Raw genomic sequence first — 20,762 nt, 5'->3', positions numbered from 1 at the left:
TGTCATTTTAATAGAATTAGTAGTGTAGAATGCCCATGATCGCTTTGAACTACCCAAACAAATGGACTGGCTAGACACCAACAGCTAAGTGCCCCTGTTAGTTATTTTAACAGTTAATCTTGAGAGAAAATATACAAGTCATGGTGCTGTCTCTGCATGACCTCTTTCATCTGACCATGCAATATAAATATAGGTGTCCACAGACAGTAAGGATGACAATGTCATGTGATGTGGCAACAAAGTAATCTGTTGTCAAAATGTACTGTAATCAAAGTTTCAATGAAGACAAGTAATGCAATCAACATTCCAAGATATGGAATTTAACATCCACGAACTTCAAACAGCACTGTGTACTGCAGCATGCTGCACAAACAGCACTGTGTACTGCAGCATGCTGCACAAACAGCACTGTGTACTGCAGCATGCTGCACAAACAGCACTGTGTACTGCAGCATGCTGCACTGCAGCATGCTGCACAAACAGCACTGTGTACTGCAGCATGCTGCACAAACAGCACTGTGTACTGCAGCATGCTGCACAAACAGCACTGTGTACTGCAGCATGCTGCACAAACAGCACTGTGTACTGCAGCATGCTGCACAAACAGCACTGTGTACTGCAGCATGCTGCACAAACAGCACTGTGTACTGCAGCATGCAACATTCAGCTTTGTAACATCATCTTCAACGGTAGTGAACAATTCCAGCTGAATGAGTAGCTTTAGCATGAACATGTGAACAACACTTAACTTTTAACACAGAATTCAGTGAACCATTCCAATAGCTCTGATACTAGCAGGTCACAGATACTGATAGCATCTCAGACTTCCACTCCTGCAGAGGTTTTGACTCATATACAAAAAATAAACATCTGTCAGTGAAAGCTTACACAGGAACAATTCTGGAGGCTACAGTGAGAATGTCAATGTCCATTTATGACTCTTTGGGTTTGCACGGTAGACACTAGTGTTAAGTCATACCAGTGTCTAGCTGACACACACACCTAAATGCATCATCCTTTAAATGAATTCATCTTACTTGAAAATTAAGTCAGAAGTCTTGCTGCATTAAACAGTTTTGATATTTTATATACTACATAATTTAGCACTGGGCTGATGATGGCATGGCCTATAGATATTAAATACTGCAAACTATAATGACAGTTGTAGTGTACATTGCCTAGTTACAAAAAAAAACAATAGCACTATGTGTCCCCATACAATGCACCTCCTAGAAGTTGGGGTATCAAAATCTAAGGAGCAATACAGTAGAGAGAGTCATATTACTAAGTTACCACTGAACTAACCACTTTTTTGGTCTCTTTCTGTCATTTTACTGCCTGGATCCTCAGTGCTCCATGTCCATGATGAGTCCCACCAGCTAATTTCCTAACCTCCTGGCCTGCTGGGGCTGTATGTGAATCCTAAAGGCATCCTGGTGGCTCATACATCTTTTCATCTGTATGAGGGTTTCATTATATGCCCTACCCAGGTCTCCTCTTCTCTTGTGATGACGTATTTATGTCCAATGGAAGGGTGTGTAATGAGGACATTTCAGTGTATTATCCTGCTTCCACGGCAGCTCAGCCAGGTCCATCCCCCACCACCTCTTTGCCATACCTCTTCACAATGATGTCCCCAATCTCCAGCGGGACGATCGCAAGAGATGTCCATGTTACTGCGCTCCCCCAAATACCTATGGCCATCCCTACCTACCACTCCATCAGTCACCCGAGTTACTAAATGAACCTGGGTCACAGCTGAGGCTTTATCCTTCTATGCCACTGGAGCAGCTACTGGTATAAAACCCAAAAAGTCAGAAGTTTGACAAAACAAATGAACACAGTAATTAGGACTGCTCATAGAGATCCTTGCGATATAAGAGAAGTAAACAGTATATATTACTATGCGGCTAAATTAATAACTGATAAAGTTCTACCACAATAACACAGGGTAGTGAGGGAAAGGAAGGGGAGAAATCGAATACCATCATGGAAGTATCTAACAGAGAAAGCTATAAAACAATTAAGACAAAAAAGTGTCACTGTTACAAGAGTACAGAAGAGGGAACAGATCAACAAAAATACTTAGAAAGATAGACATGATAAAAGCAATGCACAGTATTAGAACAGATCAGGATATATCATGCACTATCGCAAATAAACTAAAAATTTCAGCACAGGCAGAAAATCTTAGAAGATACACAGATCAATATAAAGGAAAAGTACAAAATAAGGAATTTATTGATGACTCAACAAAGTTTTTTTATACAAAATTGTGAAACAAGGTAAAACAAATTGAAAGACCATCAAAAAAGAAGAAATAGATACATTTTGGTGAAGTATTTATGAAGATCCTGTGGAATATAACCATAGCCGGCGGCACCCACCCACTCGCTGAACAAAACCTCGGAACCTCGCCCGATCATCTGTGAAAGGGCCTCCAAGCAGCAACCGCAGTTTCTCTTTTCTTCTCATTCTCTGTCACATCTTTATTAGCGACGTCCAGCGTTTGTTGATGTCATGTATGTGATGCAAAAATTTTTTTTCGTTTTTTTTTTTTTTTTTTTTTTTTTTAATTTTAACTTGTCTGTCAGGTCCACTTCAATGAAAACAAGACCTGATTGGGGACCTGATTGGACAAAATGTCTTTTTGTTTTTTTTTTTTTTTTTGTTCTGGGACTTTTCTCTGGTTTTTACGTTTTTTTGGGTTGACAGACTCTTAGTACAGTACCTTTTTGCATTGTTAAAGTTTTGTGGTACAGTTTGTGCTTGGCTTTTTTGGCAAAATCAGAGTAGTGTAGGTTTGTTATATTTCTATTCAGTATGTTGTGTAAGTTGAGCATTTGTAAATGAAGGCCAAATGAGCAAAACATAAATGATTTAAGCAATAGTTTGTTGCAAGTAATAAGTAAAGCTTGTGTAGTATTATTGGATGTATGCAACATGGTATATTGGGCTTAATGGTGGGTGGGATATGTTGGTTATTATTGCACTAAATGTAAGCCACACTCTCTTCCTATTTACAATTATTATCCCATTATAATTTTCCAGCTTAATATCATAGTAATTAAATGTTTACAAACCCATAGCAAACAAGTATAGTGCCCACCCAGTTAAACTAAGCAGTAATCCAAGCCAATCAGACCAAGGGAGTCAATTGAGACCAAGGATCCACTTGTAAAGCTTTGGTTTTAAAAGTAAAGTAACGATACAAGTTTACCTGTGAAGTGTTTGCAGTGTGTGTTTGGTGGCACTTGGGTATATATAAAAATATATACTGTATAATATTTATTGAATATATATAATATATCAGATTTTTTTATTTTCCTTTTTAGGTTGATTTAGTTCCTATTTTATTGTGAAAAAGAAGGTTGATTCAAATATGATCATGCCAGAAGCACAGATAAAAATACCAAAAAGAAATCAAAACAGATCACACACACACACACACACACACACACACACACACACACACACACACACACACACACACACACACACACACATACATATATATATATATATATATATATATATATATATATATATATATATATATATATATATATATATATATATATATATATATATATATATATATATATCTACTATATATATATTTTTCTACTTCTTTTGAAACTTTGAACTGTTTAAATGGATCTCATGTACAGAGCTGCAGATCTCATCTCATGGTGTTGCTGTTATGCTTGCTGTGGTTTAATTTGTAGTAATGTCACGTCTCAATGTACATTTAATTTCATGTGTCTTCTCTTTGAGTGTCCAATCCACCTATTTTCAGTCTTTCTGAATGTGGTGGGCAACCCACACAAATGTGAAAGGAAAATGACACCCCAACCACAGAGGCACCCCAGAACAGAATTGAGGAAGCACCCAACAGTGTTTTAGTGTTGTCTAGATAACAAGTTTTGTACAGTGATACAGTGTGGTTCCAGGAACAGGATCAATAGAGCCTTGATGTAATGATGTGGTGCTGTAACAGGGTAATGCAGACATAGGGAGAGTAAAACTAAATTTGTATAGTAGGACCTGTAAACTAAGTTGTCAAGCTAAGTAACTACTCACAGCAAACAAGATTAGGTGGTGCAAAATACTGTATTGGTATTTCACACCAGAAAACACCAAACAAAACACCGCAGAAGCTAGCACCGCACAAAACTGCATGAACTGAAGGAATCTGAGTGGGTGAAATCACTTCTAACCTTGAAAACAGAAAAAAGTGAGGAAGAAAGAAATATGATGAAGAGAAAAAGCAAGAAGAGGCAGCACAAAGGGAACACAAGAATACAGGAGAATGAAAAGGTAGTATGATATGAAAGGGAGGGAAGTGAGCTATAATTTAAATGATGACAGAAGGTAAAGAGAGCTATGAGGAGGTATTTTATGCAAGAAGTGCTGGAAAATGCAAGAAAGGCAGATGAAATGTGAGATGAAAAAAAAACAAAAATGCAGAAAAAAACAAATGCAAAACAGTAAAAAGAATGAGATGGGAGGCAGGAGGCAAATACATGGGGGTAAAATGTTTGGGGATCAACCATATGGGGATGGTGAACCAGGGAGCATATAAAATATAAGGCCACAGTACAGGATAGAGAACAAGGGCAGAGGGTATGGCTGTGATGTGGATGGCAACCTATACAGGACCAGTGTTGAAATGGCAACCTTTACAGATGTGGTGTCTGTGGCCCAAAGTTCAGTTAAGAGATGACCTCTGTGCAGTTGCGCATGTTTGGTTCTCAGTCTTGACTCTATCACAGCATACATTGTGGTAGTCTTCAACAAAACAAAGACCCGGTGTTACATGAACAAAGCATCCCCATAACAGGTATCATAACAACCTGCAGTTCACAACATCGGTGACACCATCATACCCCAGGGTGGCAGTACACTGTATGACCTCTGAAGCCAAAATTGCTCTTGGATTGGTGACATTTATTACAGAGTGGGAACAGTTTTCTAAAACTAATGGTGTAGCTAAGATGAAAGAGGAGTGCTGTTGGATGTGGTGCAAATGGTATGATTGCCCAGAGGCAAGCTGTTATGGAGTGCATGGTATGATGCTAGTTGTATGCAAGAGATGTGCAGCTGTGTTTAGAGTTGGGTGGCTTCCTTATGTTGGAGGTGCTGGGAGGTGCTACTAGATCTTGATAAACTTATTTTTTTGAGGTTTTATCCATGATTGCTATTTGGTTTTAGCTTTCCATGATCTCTGTCATTGTGTTTGAATAGCCTGTCTCCATCACCATTATGTTAGCAGTTCCAGTGTTCTTGTTCTACAGTGACATCCTGTCCTGTCCCCTCATGTTCCAAATCCTTAACCATACCATAATCACCCAGTGTTGAAGACCATTTTAACTAAAGCAGCCATCTGTGTGATTCCCCCAGTGTTATCAATCCCCACAGTGTTTACAAGCCCCATAACTCTGGAAGAAACCTGTGCATGGGTTTGTGAGAAGACACAGGAGTCAGGCAGAGCACAGGCTGTGATCTCTCCTTAGTTGTCAGAGGAGAGCATGCTGAAGTGTGAGATTCAAAGTTCCATATCTGTCATTAGCCAGCAGCCTGGTATGCTGAAGGTTCCTGGGGAGCTGAAGTTTTCTTGGTTATGGGAAAAAGTGTATGCTTTTATTATCTGAAGCTAAAAGGCTTTGGTTTCTTTGCTTTCTTTTTTTTAATAAACATTTTTATGTATATACAAATTATTATATAAAAAAATTATGGAACAATATATGACTAACAATAAATGCTGTAATACATGAAGTTAGATAGAGATTTCTATAAAAAGAACTATCATATATATTTGCATTTTAAAAAGTAGCTGCCTTCAGCCAGTATAGATATTTGTGCATAATTCACTCTCTATCAAAATTTACAAGTTTTTGTACTGTTCCCCTTTCATGCTCATTTGCAACGTCTTTATCTATACTGTAAAACTAGTAATCATTTGATGTGTGCACCACTAGTTTTCATTTATGCCACTGGTATTTAATATCCCACATAATCAAATAAGTAAATGAATGACAATCCCAGTCCATAGTTTTTTAAATCCTCAATGGAGATAATATATGAACTGCACAAAACTCCATGATTCTGAAGCAAGAGTATATGCTGCACAACATAATGTCAGATAGAACATATGCTGTGCAATGCTACTAAATGCTGGTGCTAATTTACTGGTGATAAATGGGTGTGGTGGGACTAGAATGGACTGTCATGTGGACTAAGCAAAAAAATGGAGGGAGGTACGTACTGGTGAGTAATGGGAGGTGGACCTGACTAGTCAACCAGCCCCTGGGACCCATGTTAATGGTTGTTGGTGGGAGGAAACAAACCTGGTTTGACTGTCAACTGCCTTACCTGAAAAAAGTAACCAGCTAAAAGCATCTGGCTGGCAGGATCTGGTCCAGAATTGCCACACTCCCAGTCTGGCACTGAAGATAAACTAGAATGATGCAAATATGAGAGCCTGCCAGAAGGAGGCTGGACATTCTATGTATCAGTGGGCAGTGAAGTATCACTGACAGCTTGGAGCTTAGAGACAGTAAACATTGGTGGAGCTGGGTCTGAGGACAACTGATCCATAGAGAACAAAGTGACAGAGTCACGGGACAGACTAAAGAGAGAAAGCCAATGTCTCAAAACAAGCAAGAAGAGGGCTTGTCCGTTTTCCATAAAAAGGCAGGATCCATAGACAATCAACAGATTATGACCAATGAGCAACACAGCTAGAGAAACAGCATAAAGTCAAGTAAAACCAAGGCAATCTGAAAGAGGTGGTCAAAGAAAAGTCTGTCAACACTGGTCAGTGGAAGGGCAGGAAAGCCCATAATGAGAAAGTAGCAGTGGTCAAAGATTACTCAGGGCTCTAATAATCTAAGACTAGAGAGGGTAAAATGCTAGAAGTGGGAATGTAGAGAGAAAACATACAACTAGTATTAGAGCCAAAGTAAGGGTGATTCCATGAAATATCAGGATGAACATGTGCAAATGGATCAATGGATTGTGAAGAAAAAAAGAAGACAACAGTGAAAATATTAAGATTGTGGGACAGCACATGTGAATGTAAGTCAGAATGGTGGCAGCAAACAAAGAGGTGAAACAGAAGGAAGTGTGGAATGGGAAATGAGTAACAGGCAATAAGAAAAATGAGACAAATGAAAGAATGAATTGAGTGGAAATGAAGATCTATGACAGGACTATTCTTACATCATGTAGAAGACCGTGAGAAAGAGCAAGGTTGACATTGATAAAAGGAAAACAAGAACAATGTGAACCATTGGCACTTCCCTGAAAAAAAAGCGAAAAAGGGTTGATGTTGACAATAAATTTAATAATGAAAAAAGCAAGCTTTGAATATAACAGATGCTAAATGGAGAGAATAAGTAAAGGAAAGAATAAGAAGTTTAAAGGTACAGGATATGAAATGTGATGAGGTAACAGTCAGATAGATTGAAACAAAGTTGAGAAAAGCCTCTAACTGGAAAACTCCAGGCCCAAATGCAGTACCTAACTTCTGGTTAAAAGTATTAACATCTTTGCACGAAGATTTAGCCATGAATAAGAACTATTTATATGCACAACCTGAACAGACCACAACCTGGCTAACAAGAAAAACAAAGCCCCTACTTAAGAGTGGACCTGCAAGCTACCCTAAAAATTGGTTCCTTATATGATCAAAGACGCATTCTTTCAAATGCGTCTTGATCGAACTTAAAAGCGCTAAATGGCAAAATACCAAAATGGCATATAAGCGAATTCTTTCCCTGGGAAAGAAATCGCTTGGCCGCCTTTGTTATTTTGCCATTTTTATCACTGTAGTGCGATCTCGGAGTTGGCATATTTAAGTAGGGGGGTGTTTATGTAATGTTTTAAAGTTTTTTTTCCCTTTTTTCTTTTTTGGAACAGCGATTTTTTTCCCTGGGAAAAAAAATTGCTGTTCTAAGTGTTCGGGATTGTAAGCTTTCACTTACATGGGGTCGATAAATCAGCATTCACTTTTTTAAGCGTTTGCTGATTTAATATAGACCCTAAAATTTATAGACCAATAACTTGCCTTCCAACGACGTATAAAATATATACTGGAATTGATGTCGACGGAGTTTATAGTCATTTAGAAGAAAACTGAATTATGGCAATAGAACAAAAGGGCAATAAAAGAAAGTTATATGGAACATACAATCATTTGCTGTTAAAGTCATAGTGGAGAACTGTAAAAAGGGGAAGAATCTAGGGATGGCATGGATTGACTACAAAAAAAGCATTGGATAGTATCCCCCATTCATGGATAAAATAGTGCTTAAAATGTAGAAGATACACCCTACACTTACTGACTACATTAGTGACCATGAAACAGTGACAGACCACTTTGAAATTAAATTTATGATAAAAGACAAATTATTATTCCAGGGATAAAAATTCAAAGGGGGATATGCCAGGGTGACTCTCTGTCACTGCTGCTATACTGTTTTGCACTTAACACATTAACAGCTTAGGCCATGGCTATAATTTGGCTGATAGAAAACAACATAGTATAAATACTTCTTATCTTCTCTTTGTTGATGACTTAAAATTGTATAGCTCATCAGATGGGGAACTGAAAGTACAACTGCAAGTTGCCAAAACTTTTTCAGATGATATAACAATGTCATTTGGTCTTGATAACTGTCCAAAAGCAACCTTTAAAGCAAGAAACTGCAGTACCAAGAAGACATCAGTTTGGGACAAGAATGTGATATAAATGAACTTGAGCAAGAGGGAGTGTATAAATATATGGGAATTGATGAAGTATCAACAATAAAACATGAACAAATGCGAATAAAACTTAGTAAGGAATACTTTAGAAGACCAAATTTAATCCTGAAAACAGTGCTGACATCTAGGAACACAATTCAACCTATAAACCAATTTGCTCTTCCTGTCCTAACTTACAATTTTGGAGTGACTCACTGGCTCCAAAACATGTTGGATAGATTAGTCAGGAAAGCAAGAAGGATGCCTCATGCTCACCAAATGATTTATAAATATTAGTGCGTACCAAGATTACATATTCCTCATTCCTAAGAAGAGATGGTCCTCCTTGAAATTGATTACATAAATAGATCTGCGATCATGGGATTACACACATCTGCTGGCCTCACAAGGCCCAAATGTAGTGAGAGTTTTGAAACATCAGGAGAATAAATCTAAGATGACTTCTCTACTTAGTCTAGCAGAAGCATATCAGCATCAAGCAGGAATGGAAATCAAACCAGACGTAGATAAAAATCAGGTAGCAATTGAATGTGCCAAAAAACAAAAGAAAAAATATAAGGTGAAGGACCAGATGAGAAGGCAAGAAATGTGGAAAACACATAACTATAGTTGCAAGTATAGAAAACTTCTGGAAGAATCTCATGTTGAACAGGATTGAATGCAGGAATGATTAAGGAGAAGCAAATTCAAGCCAAGAGATGAAAGGTTAATATTGGCAGCTCATGATAGTGGGCTATGCACACATTGGTTTACAAAGTCCATTAAACATGTGGGAGAAAAAATGTAGGTTTTGTAAAACAGAATTGGAAATCTCTGCATACCTCAATGCTGGTTGTGACATACTAATGGCAGAAGGACTGTATACTGAAATGCATAATAATGTGGCAAGACTGTTGCACTGGGGATTGTGCAAACATTATAATATTGAAGTAGATGAAACACTTTGGAAACATGCACCACAAAGTGTCATAGAAAATGATAAAGTCTACATCACATGGGATCACCCATTACTAACCATTCAAAAGACAGATGTGAGAAACCAGATACAGTAGTCCATGAAAAGAAGACAGACATAGCATTGATCACTGAAATCACTGCACCCAGTAACTACAGTATGTTGTGTACAGAGAGACACAAAGTCAAAAAATATCAGGATTTACAGGCAGAAATGAAAGCAATGTGGAAGAAAGATAACCAGACAGTTCCAATAGTAGTAGGAGCAATGGGTCTTGTAAAAAAGAATCTACAATCATACTTAGATATGTTACCAATACATGTAACTCTGTACGAATTGCAGAAGGAGTCATTACTGGGCACATTGTGGGTGCTGCAAAGAGCACTTCTGGCTGACATTAAAGATTGAAACAATACTAATTTCATGAACTTTAATTATACTTTGACTTAGGAATGGGGTCCATTCCCATCATGATATTAGAAACCCAAACGTTTTGGAGAAATTAAAAAAGGAAGAGACCATTGTTCCTATAATTAAGGAATCATTTTGTAACCTGATGGCCAATGGAAAAAAAAATGATATTCTTTTGTGTGCCCTGGGAACTGCTAGCAGTACTATGATGTTGCAGAGTCTAAGAAGAGGAATAGAGTACAGCTAATTCTTTCATGCATTATACCAAAGTCATGTACATACATACACATATATATATATATATATATATATATATATATGGTTTCATATGAAACCATCGAAATTACAGTACATCGAGAATGAGAACATAGAGACGAGTACATCGAAATCAGAAAGCAGCGAAAATGGAAATCGTCGACATTCACAACATCGAGTTTATAGAAAGTGCACAACATACAGCATGTAAGTTATGAATATAGTCCATACATACTGCAATGGTAGGAAAATAAGCAACGGATTTCATATCCGGTAGGTTCAAACACCGAGTTGAGGTGTCAGTTTATATTTGAAAGTTATATATATGTTTAGTGTCAGCGTATAAGTTTGCTACTGGAAATATACGTTGTTCTTTAGTTTCGACATTTTGACAGTCGACGATTTCCGTTTTCAATGGTTTCTGATTTCGATGTACTCGTCTCGATGTTGTCATTCTCGATGTAATGTAATTTCGATGGTTTCATATGAAACCATATATATACACACACACATATATATATATATATATATATATATATATATATATATATATATATAAATATATATATATACACACACACACACACACACACATACACACACACACACACACGCACACACATACATAGACATGTGCATACACAAATACATACATACACACATACATACGATGTAACTTACAATGATTTCATCATACATACATATTATTTCAGGTATGGGCAATAATGCCCTTCTAGCCTGCCTACTAATATAAAAAACAGTCATCTGCTTAGTAAGTGTCCAAGCTGTTTTTGAAAATATCTAAACTACTACTTGCTTTAATATAGTTTAGCTTATTCCATGCATCATCTTTCTCAGAGAACCAGTTAGTACACTTCTTATTCCTATATAATCAACATAGATTGCCTGATTATTCTTTAATACTTTTTTGATAGCCCAAAACATTCAGAGAGGTAGATGTCTGTAAATAACCTGTACATATGAATAAAGTTTTTATCTTGAACATCTATATGAGGCACTGTAAAAATTCAGATATTTTAGTCTTTCATAATAACTTAAATTTTCAAATGCATGGATGCGCTCGTTATATTTCTGCTGTACTCTTCCCAATTTACGTGTGTTTGTTTCCCTTTAAGGTTTCCCACATTTTTATACTATACTCTTCTAATGTAACCTAGATTGATTTCATCATTTCTAATTTCATAGACTTTATAAATCTTTTTATACAACCTATATTTTTATAACCATTATTATTTAATTAGTTGATAGGATTAGAAAAAAATTCAAAGCTGGATCTACCCATATATCTCGGTCATTAAATGAATCTACAGTTTCAATCACTGTGTGCTGTATTAAGTATTCACCTTTCAATCTATGTCTCCCAAACTCAGATATGCTTAGTTTTTGATGTAGATATCATTGTGTTATTCTCCTGTGTTCAAATGATCAGTTTAGTTGAGTTCATTTGTTCGAATGATCAGTTTAGTTGAGTTCATTTGCAGACATTCCTATCTGTAACACATCATCAGTTTACCCATTTTGAAGTCATCTGCATACAGACTGGAGAACACCTCAGAAGAAAAGGATAGATCTAAAAGATACAACTTAAACAATTATGGGCCTAGGACACAACCCTGTGGAACATCTCAACTATAATCTAGAATTTCATCTGTCCAATTGCTGTACTATTCATGCCATGCCCTATTTGTAAGCCATGCAGCTATCCATCTTATTAAGATTATATCAATATATATCTTATTAAGATTATATCAATACCTAGTTGTTCTAATTTAATCATCAGTGTTTTGTGTATGACCCTATGGAAGGCTGAAGTTAAGTGTATATATATCAGGTATACACCTGTTATTATACTGTCATGTTACATCTGCCTGTAGCTCTCCTTTTCAATATACATATGCCAATATATTTTTGTAGCTCCAACTCTTCCAATTCCAGTGATAATTTATCCAAAATAACCTTATAGGTTCATAGGAAGTTAGTAGACTAATGGCCTGAGGGCCCTTACAAGCCTAGCCAATTTTTACCCTTGTTACCATTATCAGCACCTATTACCCCTGTCCAAGAGGGATACAGGTGAAACCCCTAGGGTGAATTTTCTAATTGTCCAGATTGTGCTTGAAGAGGGCCAATGAGGTGCTCTGTTTGATGTGAAGTGGGAGTCTATTCCAAAAGTGTGGTAACCTCTGAGAGACAAATCTGTCCCTCCAGCAGGTTCTATTGATGTAAGATACAGGGTTTAGATCTTTAGAGCGATTAAATAGTGTGTCATTTGACTTACGAATGTTCAGCATTTCCAATAAAGTGGGGTCAAGAGATTGCCTTGTATGCAAGGCAGAGGATTGCCTCTGAGTAGTCTGTATGCAACAGAATAAAGTGACAGTGATTTCAGCCAATCCGCTTAGGACAGCTGCTGAAGACTTGAACTTTCTTTGCCATGAGCCTTTATGGTCTTTCCAGTTGCTGCAGGTGCTTTGAAAGGTACATCCTAAAAGGGGCGTTGTACTCAATTATTGGCCTAATGAGTGAAAAGTACAGGGAGGTAATAACTTTACTTTTTCTCGAGGCAATGCCCTTACTTATGAGGTGAGCCATATAGAATGCCCTTCTTACCACTCTGAAGATGTGGTGATCAAAGGCAAGGTTGCTGTCAACCTGAGTGCCCAGATCTCTCACCACTGAGTGTGTACTTAGGTTATTGCCACTGATGTGGTAATTTGCAGGAACATCAATTTTGCCAAAAGGGATAATATATTTTTTTGCATTGAGTTTGAGGCCATGACTTTGGTACCAATCATTTGTTTGTGTAAGACCTTTTTGAAGGATGTTGACATCATTTGGAGATTCTATGACCGCACCCAGTTTGCGGTCATCAGCAAACTTTGTCAGCCATAGTCTCTTGGTTTTAGCTTATACTTCAGAGAAATAGATTCCAAATAGTAGAAGTCTCAGGACCGATCCCTGTGGAACACCACTGGTAATGGATCTGCTTTTGGAAGTGGATTCCCCTGCTTTGACTGTATGGGTTCTATCAGAGAGCCAGTTCGCAAACCACCATATGACATAAAGATTGAAGTCTAGCTGGGAGAGTTTGTCAATGATGCCTGAGTGAGGGATAGTGTGAAATGCCCTGGCCAGGTCTAAGTAGGCTGTATACACAGATTTCCTCTCATCCAGGGCCCTTGTGACGTCTCAAAGAAGTCCACCAGCTTTAACAAGCATGATCTCCCAGCTTTAACAAGCATGATCTCCCCTTGCCAAATCCAAACTGGGTAGGATCTAGTGTTTGGAGATTACCTATATCTTTGTTGATAAGGTCCATGATGATTCTCTCTCCATGGCTTTGCAGATAAAGGTAGTCAGGCTAATAGGTCTACAGTTCCTGAGGTTAGTAGAAGCACTGCCTTTGTGCAAGGGGATAACGGTGGCCATTTTCCATTCAGCTGGGTGCTTAGACTGTGATTGAAAAGAGTAGCCAATGGTGATACTAATTCTTGTTTCAGCCCAAGTAGGATGCAGCCTGGGATGTTAGCAGTTCCCACTGATGCTGTATTTTTGGCTTTAGAGAGGGTGTTTACGACTTTCTCTTTAGAGATGCAAGGTAGGGGACAAGGGACAGATGTAAGGGATGTCATGAAGTATGTGTGGTGGGGACATGTGAGTGAAGTTTTCACCAAACCGGTTGGCTAGCAGATTAGCTATGTCCACCGTCTCAGTGTATGTGTTGCCATTAACTACCAGCTCAGTGCAAATCTGGGCCTAACCTTTTAAGTTATGGATGTAACTAAAGAACGCTTTATGGTTGTCCTTTGTTGAGGAAGCTAACTTGGATTCGTAGTTTGCCTTAGAGGACTTCACAAGAAGTCTTATTTGCGTATTTAATCTGAGGAGGGAGTGTCTCCAGTTTTGAGCCTGCTTCTTCTTACTCTTGCACAGCAGTTTCTTCCTTTTATTGTAAAGCCTGTTAATGGTGGGTGTCCACCAGACAGGTTTGTTTTTCCTTGAAGAGCTTGTTTTGGTTATTTTTCCAAAAAGAGAAAGATGAGTCTGTATGACTGGATTTGTCCTAGTCCCCTTTTTCTAAAAAGACAGGTTTAGCATGCACATGTCCCCAGTGTTGAGGAATCTCCCCATACTTAAATGGCCTAGTGATTAAGAGATATAGCAATGTAAGTTTATGCTGAAATGTTCAGGTCATTATTACTAATTCCATCTCCTCTCTGTGCTTTGATTGGGTTCAGTTTGCATAATTCTTTTTCAATACCTGGATGTTATGAGGACAAGTTATCATCCCTCTGTGTGGATAAACTGCTTTGCATATGATTTTGTAAATATATCAGTAACACATTGTGTCTGAGAATAAATTTTATAATCTACAAAATCTACACACAGTTCATCAATGTGTATGTCTTTACTCCTACCACATCTTGTGCATCTATAAAATGGTTTCCTACTATGTTCAATATCTTTATATAAATTTTCTTGAAATTTTTCATTATTTCACATTAAGTTTAATTTTGTCTGTTCAGCTTATTTCAGTTTTCAAACTTATAGTTTAACCTCTTTTTCATTTTCTATATATTTTTCTCTCATCTTAAGTACTTTGTTCTTATAGAAATATAACCTCCTGACCTTGCGTGCCCAGATCCTGATGTTATATATTTGCATTTGAACAATTACTCTGACTAAACTTACATAGCGACTGTTTTGTTTCACTATATTCTGTTATTTACCTTATGTGCATTGGATTAGATTTCAGTTTGGCAAAATTATCTAGAAGTAATTTAACTTTTAAAAAACTATGAAATAAACCAGAGCCAAGGATGAATAGTAAATCCTCCAAATAATAAACACTGAAAATAATGAATGAAGCAGGATGAAATGACACACAACTGAATAATCCAAGTGAACTGCTTATTAAAAGGTTAGTGCTTTCATGATCAAACTGACTACTTCATCATGCCATTAATAAGAAACATATCATGATATTTAAAATCAAAACATTATCAGAAACAAGTTAGGCATTAAATTCTACCAATCCAAATAGAGTCTGTACATAAAAATCACCCAATCCCCAAAAAAGTTGTCACAGCCTATCCACGTCCCTTTACATATCATTACAGCCAATCTAAATGGGTTACTTACATTCATCAAGCTGCACTATACTCATCCAATCCAAATTCATCAAAAAATAAAATGTGACATTGAGTTATAATACAGCCTATCCAAAGACTTTCTGCAAAGTTTAACGAATAAAAATAATTCAGTGAAACAGGAAGCATTCCCTGCATAAACAGCAATCGGAATAACACATTAAAATAGTGAAATGGATGAAGAAAATATGCAAATTATACAATACAGATATAATGAAAGTGAAATGATTGCAAGAAACTATCACTGATGTTCTACAGACATATTGTCTCAGTGTTCTCTACCTATCTAGAATGCTTTGCTTATATCAACAAACCACAGTGAATTATTTTCATTTAATAATGAACAATGTTTTCGGCCGATCTGAAACGAACATAAACAACACATTAAAGTATCAACAACAATGCTCTAATGACTGAACTACAAGATATTCAATCAATTCTTCATCATAAATACTTCTTAGAAATTGAATATTTACAATGAGATAAAGACCGTCAATAATAAAAAGATAGTCCCAGTTATAAAATCTCTTAGTTATCTCTTATTTAAAGTGATAGTTATGCAACACAGCTGTGTAAATCTTAACAATGTAGTAATGTGTATATACCTCATACAGGCAAAAAAAGTATCACATCATTTCTATTATGCACCTGTAAAATTATAACAACTCAATGACATTATAATATGAATATCGGTACATCAAAATGAAAATAAAACTGACCTGCTACACAGGAATTTCTCATAGACATAAATATACAATGTGTTGGCAATTACTTCCAAAACAGATATGGCCTATCAGAGGGAATAACATACTTAAACAACCTATTAAAATGCATTCTCCCTAGTCTCTAAAAAATATATACCTTTCAATAAACAATTCGCTTGGATTATTCAGCTGTGTGTCAGTTCATCATGCTTCATTCTTTTCAGTATTTAAATAGAAAAAAAAAGACATACTCAACATTTTAAAGATGATATGGAACTGGATATGGAGACAATACATTCTTTGAGGCAGTGGGGACATCTGCTGATAACCATGGATATCAATTAGCAACCATGCTGCAGTGTTTTGAGGCAGTGGAGACATCTGCTGATAACCATGGATATCAATTAGCAACCATGCTGCAGTGTTTTGATTGCACTTTAAGTTTACAATACTGGGGTAACCGTACTCTCACTGTCTGCATAAGCTTCTGTATTCTGATGAGGTTCATCAAAACCCTGGCCCTGTCAAGTTATTGTCAACATTGTCCTACATTCTCATAAAACAGTTACTGGGCTTTCTTATGTAGAATGAAAATCACTCATCTGTGCAGAGGAAGTTATCTGCAATGAAGCAGAATTGTTACTTATCATCTTTATGTTACATGCTCAGATACTAAGACTATATTCAACATATTACTGAAGCCCCAAACACAATAGATTACCAGGGTACTCTATTTTTAGATATGGCCACACCTACAAAGGAGCTAGTAGCATGAGTGTTTTATTATGGACTCTGAGGGCCAACTGTAACTCAGACATCTTCCATTAGGTTTAGGTAAAAATCTATGGCAGTGAAATACTAACTGGTACTTGCAGTGTGTTTTGTAATACTAACTGGTACTTGCAGTGTGTTTTGTAAGAATGTAAGTGTGTGTATGTGTGTGTGTGTGTGTGTGTGTGTGTGTGTGTGCAGCATTCACTCATGTGTGCATGCATGTGTTTGTGCATGTGTGCAGAAGTAAAGGCATTGTCTTTTACTTGCTGGACTTAGCTGAAGGAAGAGCTAATTATGTCTTGACCAAGAATTTTGGACTCTCGTCCTTTATCTTTAGTAACATGATTAGGATTAGAGATATTGAAGAGAAAACAGAGAAAAACAGATATGCCAGTCAAGAGGAGAAGGCATCTATTTTTTCAGGCTCATGGGGTTGCTGTCCTGCAGAAAAACTTCTTGAGTTACTTCTAGTAAAATATTTCTGTGGGTTAGATCCAAGAATGAATCTCTGCTGAACATCCTTTCATGGGGATTTGATTGTAACCTAGTCAGTCTGGCTTGTAGGACAACCTTGTGATGGACTGTATGAAGGTCTAAGAGTTGTAATAATGCGAGTGACATACTTTGCAGGCTAACAGTGCATGTCTAGAAGACCAGGTGTCCCCCTGCTTGTTGATTTATCACATCACTGGGGTGTTATATGAGAGGCTGTGCAGTGCGGCCTTATCCATTCTGTCTTAATGTTTTAAAAGTAGAATTATAGCTTCTTTGAATTTATGGACTTTTTCCTCATACTGCTGTCCCATGTACCTTTGATCCTTAGATCCCTCATGTGACCCTCCCTAGCTATGTCTGGAGTGAGGTATACCTGCTTTTTCCCCCTCATAAGGTCTCTTTTCTGATACACTACAAGAGAAAAATTGTGATCTCTGGAGGCTGGAAGTGTTGACACCATTTGTTTCTAGAGTACCATTGCAGTCTCTTTGTATGGAGCTTCCATGGGGCACCACCAAACACAAAAAGCCAAATAGCTTAAGATACTTAGGATTTCCCTTTATGTGGTAGAATCCCTCACACAAACATCACATGGAGGAACTGGGACAGAAAGATGCACTTGTTTACAGGCAGTTATTTTTTTGCCATTCTGTGTCCAGGAGCACTATTTTCCTTGTAGGGGTCAGATGAATCTTGGGAATGTCGGGGTAGAAACCCAGCTGCTTGAAATATGCCAGAATGAATGGCAGCACCTTCTGACACTCTTCTGCTAAGTCTACATGAATTAAGCAGTCATCCAAGTTAGGGTAAGTATGAATGCTGTTGGCCTTGCAAATGGCAATTACTGACAGTATGCATTGTTGAAGTCTCTTAGTGCAGTATGTAAGACAGGAGTAAGGAGGTATTCTGGTAGTGGGCTATCCCTGCTTCAAGTCTCAGAAAACTTCTGGGTACATTTGCAATGAGGATGTGGAGACAGGCATCCTTTATATGCAAGATCGCCAAGAATGCCCGAGGGAGTAAAAGAGGCACAGTCTTGTAATGTGAGCATTCTGAACTTTTAAAACTAAACAAGTGTATAATAATTCAAAAGGTCTATAATGGGTCTCCATATAACTTTTCTGGAATCCAGGCACAGGCTACAGTAGAATTCTCTTCCCTCTTGTCCATCTGGCACCTTTGGCTCCCAGGTCTTTTTTCAAATGGTGAAAACAAATGAGCTTATTCCCTTGGAACAGGAGGGATACACATGAACTTTGGTCTGCCTAGGAAGTGGAGTTTGTAATCGTGTCCCAGAATGTTTAGAACTAGTGATCCTGGCTTATCTTACCATATTGCACTACAAGCAGACCAAGTGTCCGCCTGCACGGAGGAGAATGAAGTCTGCGCTGGTTTATGGGTGGGGAGGGTTGGGGTTTTCTAGGGTGGATGGGGCAGCATAACCAAGTCATAGCTATTCCCTTTGGTGGTTTCTTTCCCCAACAGTCCCCAGGCCTATTCTTATGTTTTGCTCATCATTCTTTCCTGTATCTTGCCTTTTTCCATTTTTTTACATTTCTGAGATTTCCTTTTCTCCACTTCTCTGCCATCATTACCCAGATTTCTGTACCATCCAGTAGTACTGGTAAAACCACTGTTTTGTACACCTTGCTTTTCAGCTTTTTTTGGACTCTTCTGTTATACACTACACCTGACACACTATGCCAGTTGACTGCAGCCCCCTGATTCTAGCTTTGACCTCTTCATGAGGACTTTTCTCCTCAACCACCACTCTCAGATACTTGAAGCTGTTCACCTGCTCTATCTTCCCTTCTATCTCAATTCTTCACTTCTTCATATTCACCCATTTGCTGCCATTACAACTGTCTTACCTGTACTCCCCTGTACTCCCCTATCCTTAGCTGAAGTTCTTGCTCAGAGTTTGCCTGTAATGCCATGTTGTCTGCATACAGCAACTTTTTGATCTGTCCCCTCAGACCTGCTTGTTAATGTAGCATGTCACTAGTATGAACAGTAGCGGACTCAGAGCAGGACCCTGATGCACACCCATTCTCACTGGGATCCCCTCTGTGAGACCAAACACTGTTTGTACTTGAGTCACTGGGTCCTTGTACATAGCTTTATTTAATTATACCAATATTTTTAGGACTTTGAAACACTACATGACTGCCTGCTTGATCAGCAGGTTGTTGCTGGCATCCCTTATGAAGGGTATCTAACTATTCTTCTCTATCATTCTGTCTTTGCTTTGCAACCTGACATATTTTTTGTGCCATCTACCGAGTTGCTTTTCAGAAGATGGTAGAGTGCCTCTGCTGCCTTGTTCTTTGCTATTGCAGCTCATGTCTTAGCCTCTTTGCCTGCCAGCCAGTATTTCTTCTTAGCCTGTTCTATCTTTTCTATTTACAACTTTTTTCTGCACTCCATTCATTGCTTTAAGCTTGAGCTTTTCCTCAACAGAGCCATCCCAGATAACTCAATCTGGGCTGGCCAGTAGCTTATTGACACAGGGATGCTGGGCTTTATGGAAGGCAGACACTAACCAACACATAGACACTGACTAACAGGGGCACATACATCCCTCCCACCATTAGCATGGGTCCCTGAAATAGGTCAGAGTAGGCCGGACCCTCAACTCTCTTATCACCGGTAAATACCCATGCCCATTTGGAGACATTAGTAAACACAATTGAATCACTTGGTGCCATATTTTTACACTGTTGAGTGACTAGCCCTGTCACAGTGCACAATGTGTGATCTGTGTTCTCCTGTCTTGATGATAGTGCACAGCACAGTAAATGTCCAGAGTGGTTAGTCTATACAACTCTTCTCCCTACAGGGCACCATCTACAATTTGTGCTGCTGCCCACAAAGCCATTCTTGCATGAGTTTGAGATGGAAACACTCAGAATGTGTTTTCAAAGTTGGGAAGAACCCCACAGAGACATGGAGAACATGCAAACTCCAAACAGGCATTGGCCAGAAGTTAGGATCAGACCTTGTACCTTATGCATAGGAGGCGAAGATCTTTATTATGCCAACAGATCCATTTAACATGGATTTACAATTTCCTCTATAAGGGGCCAGCTTGACAGATATGGGCATTCTTAGACAATGTAGCAATTCTCTCATGAACCCAGACTGACAATCTTTTAAATCTTACAGAAATTAACACAGTATATGAGAGAGATACATGCTCATCTTCCTTGGAGGCAAAAAATCTCACTT

The 20,762-nt window shown here is 38.0% G+C and overlaps 1 protein-coding gene across 1 annotated transcript in view; it reads right to left on the bottom strand.

Annotated features, from left to right (window-relative positions):
- The window catches only part of LOC122793101 (annexin A1-like), a 401,547-nt gene that overhangs the window by 138,246 nt on the left and 242,539 nt on the right, over positions 1 to 20,762 (bottom strand). The window lies entirely within an intron of this gene.

This window comes from Protopterus annectens, chromosome 2.part0 (genome assembly GCF_019279795.1).
Source record: "Protopterus annectens isolate FY-2018-M chromosome 2.part0, PAN1.0, whole genome shotgun sequence".
Taxonomy (NCBI): domain Eukaryota; kingdom Metazoa; phylum Chordata; order Ceratodontiformes; family Protopteridae; genus Protopterus; species Protopterus annectens.
The sequence above is the reverse complement of the archived record's forward strand: the minus strand, read 5'-3'. Positions and strand labels throughout refer to the sequence as shown.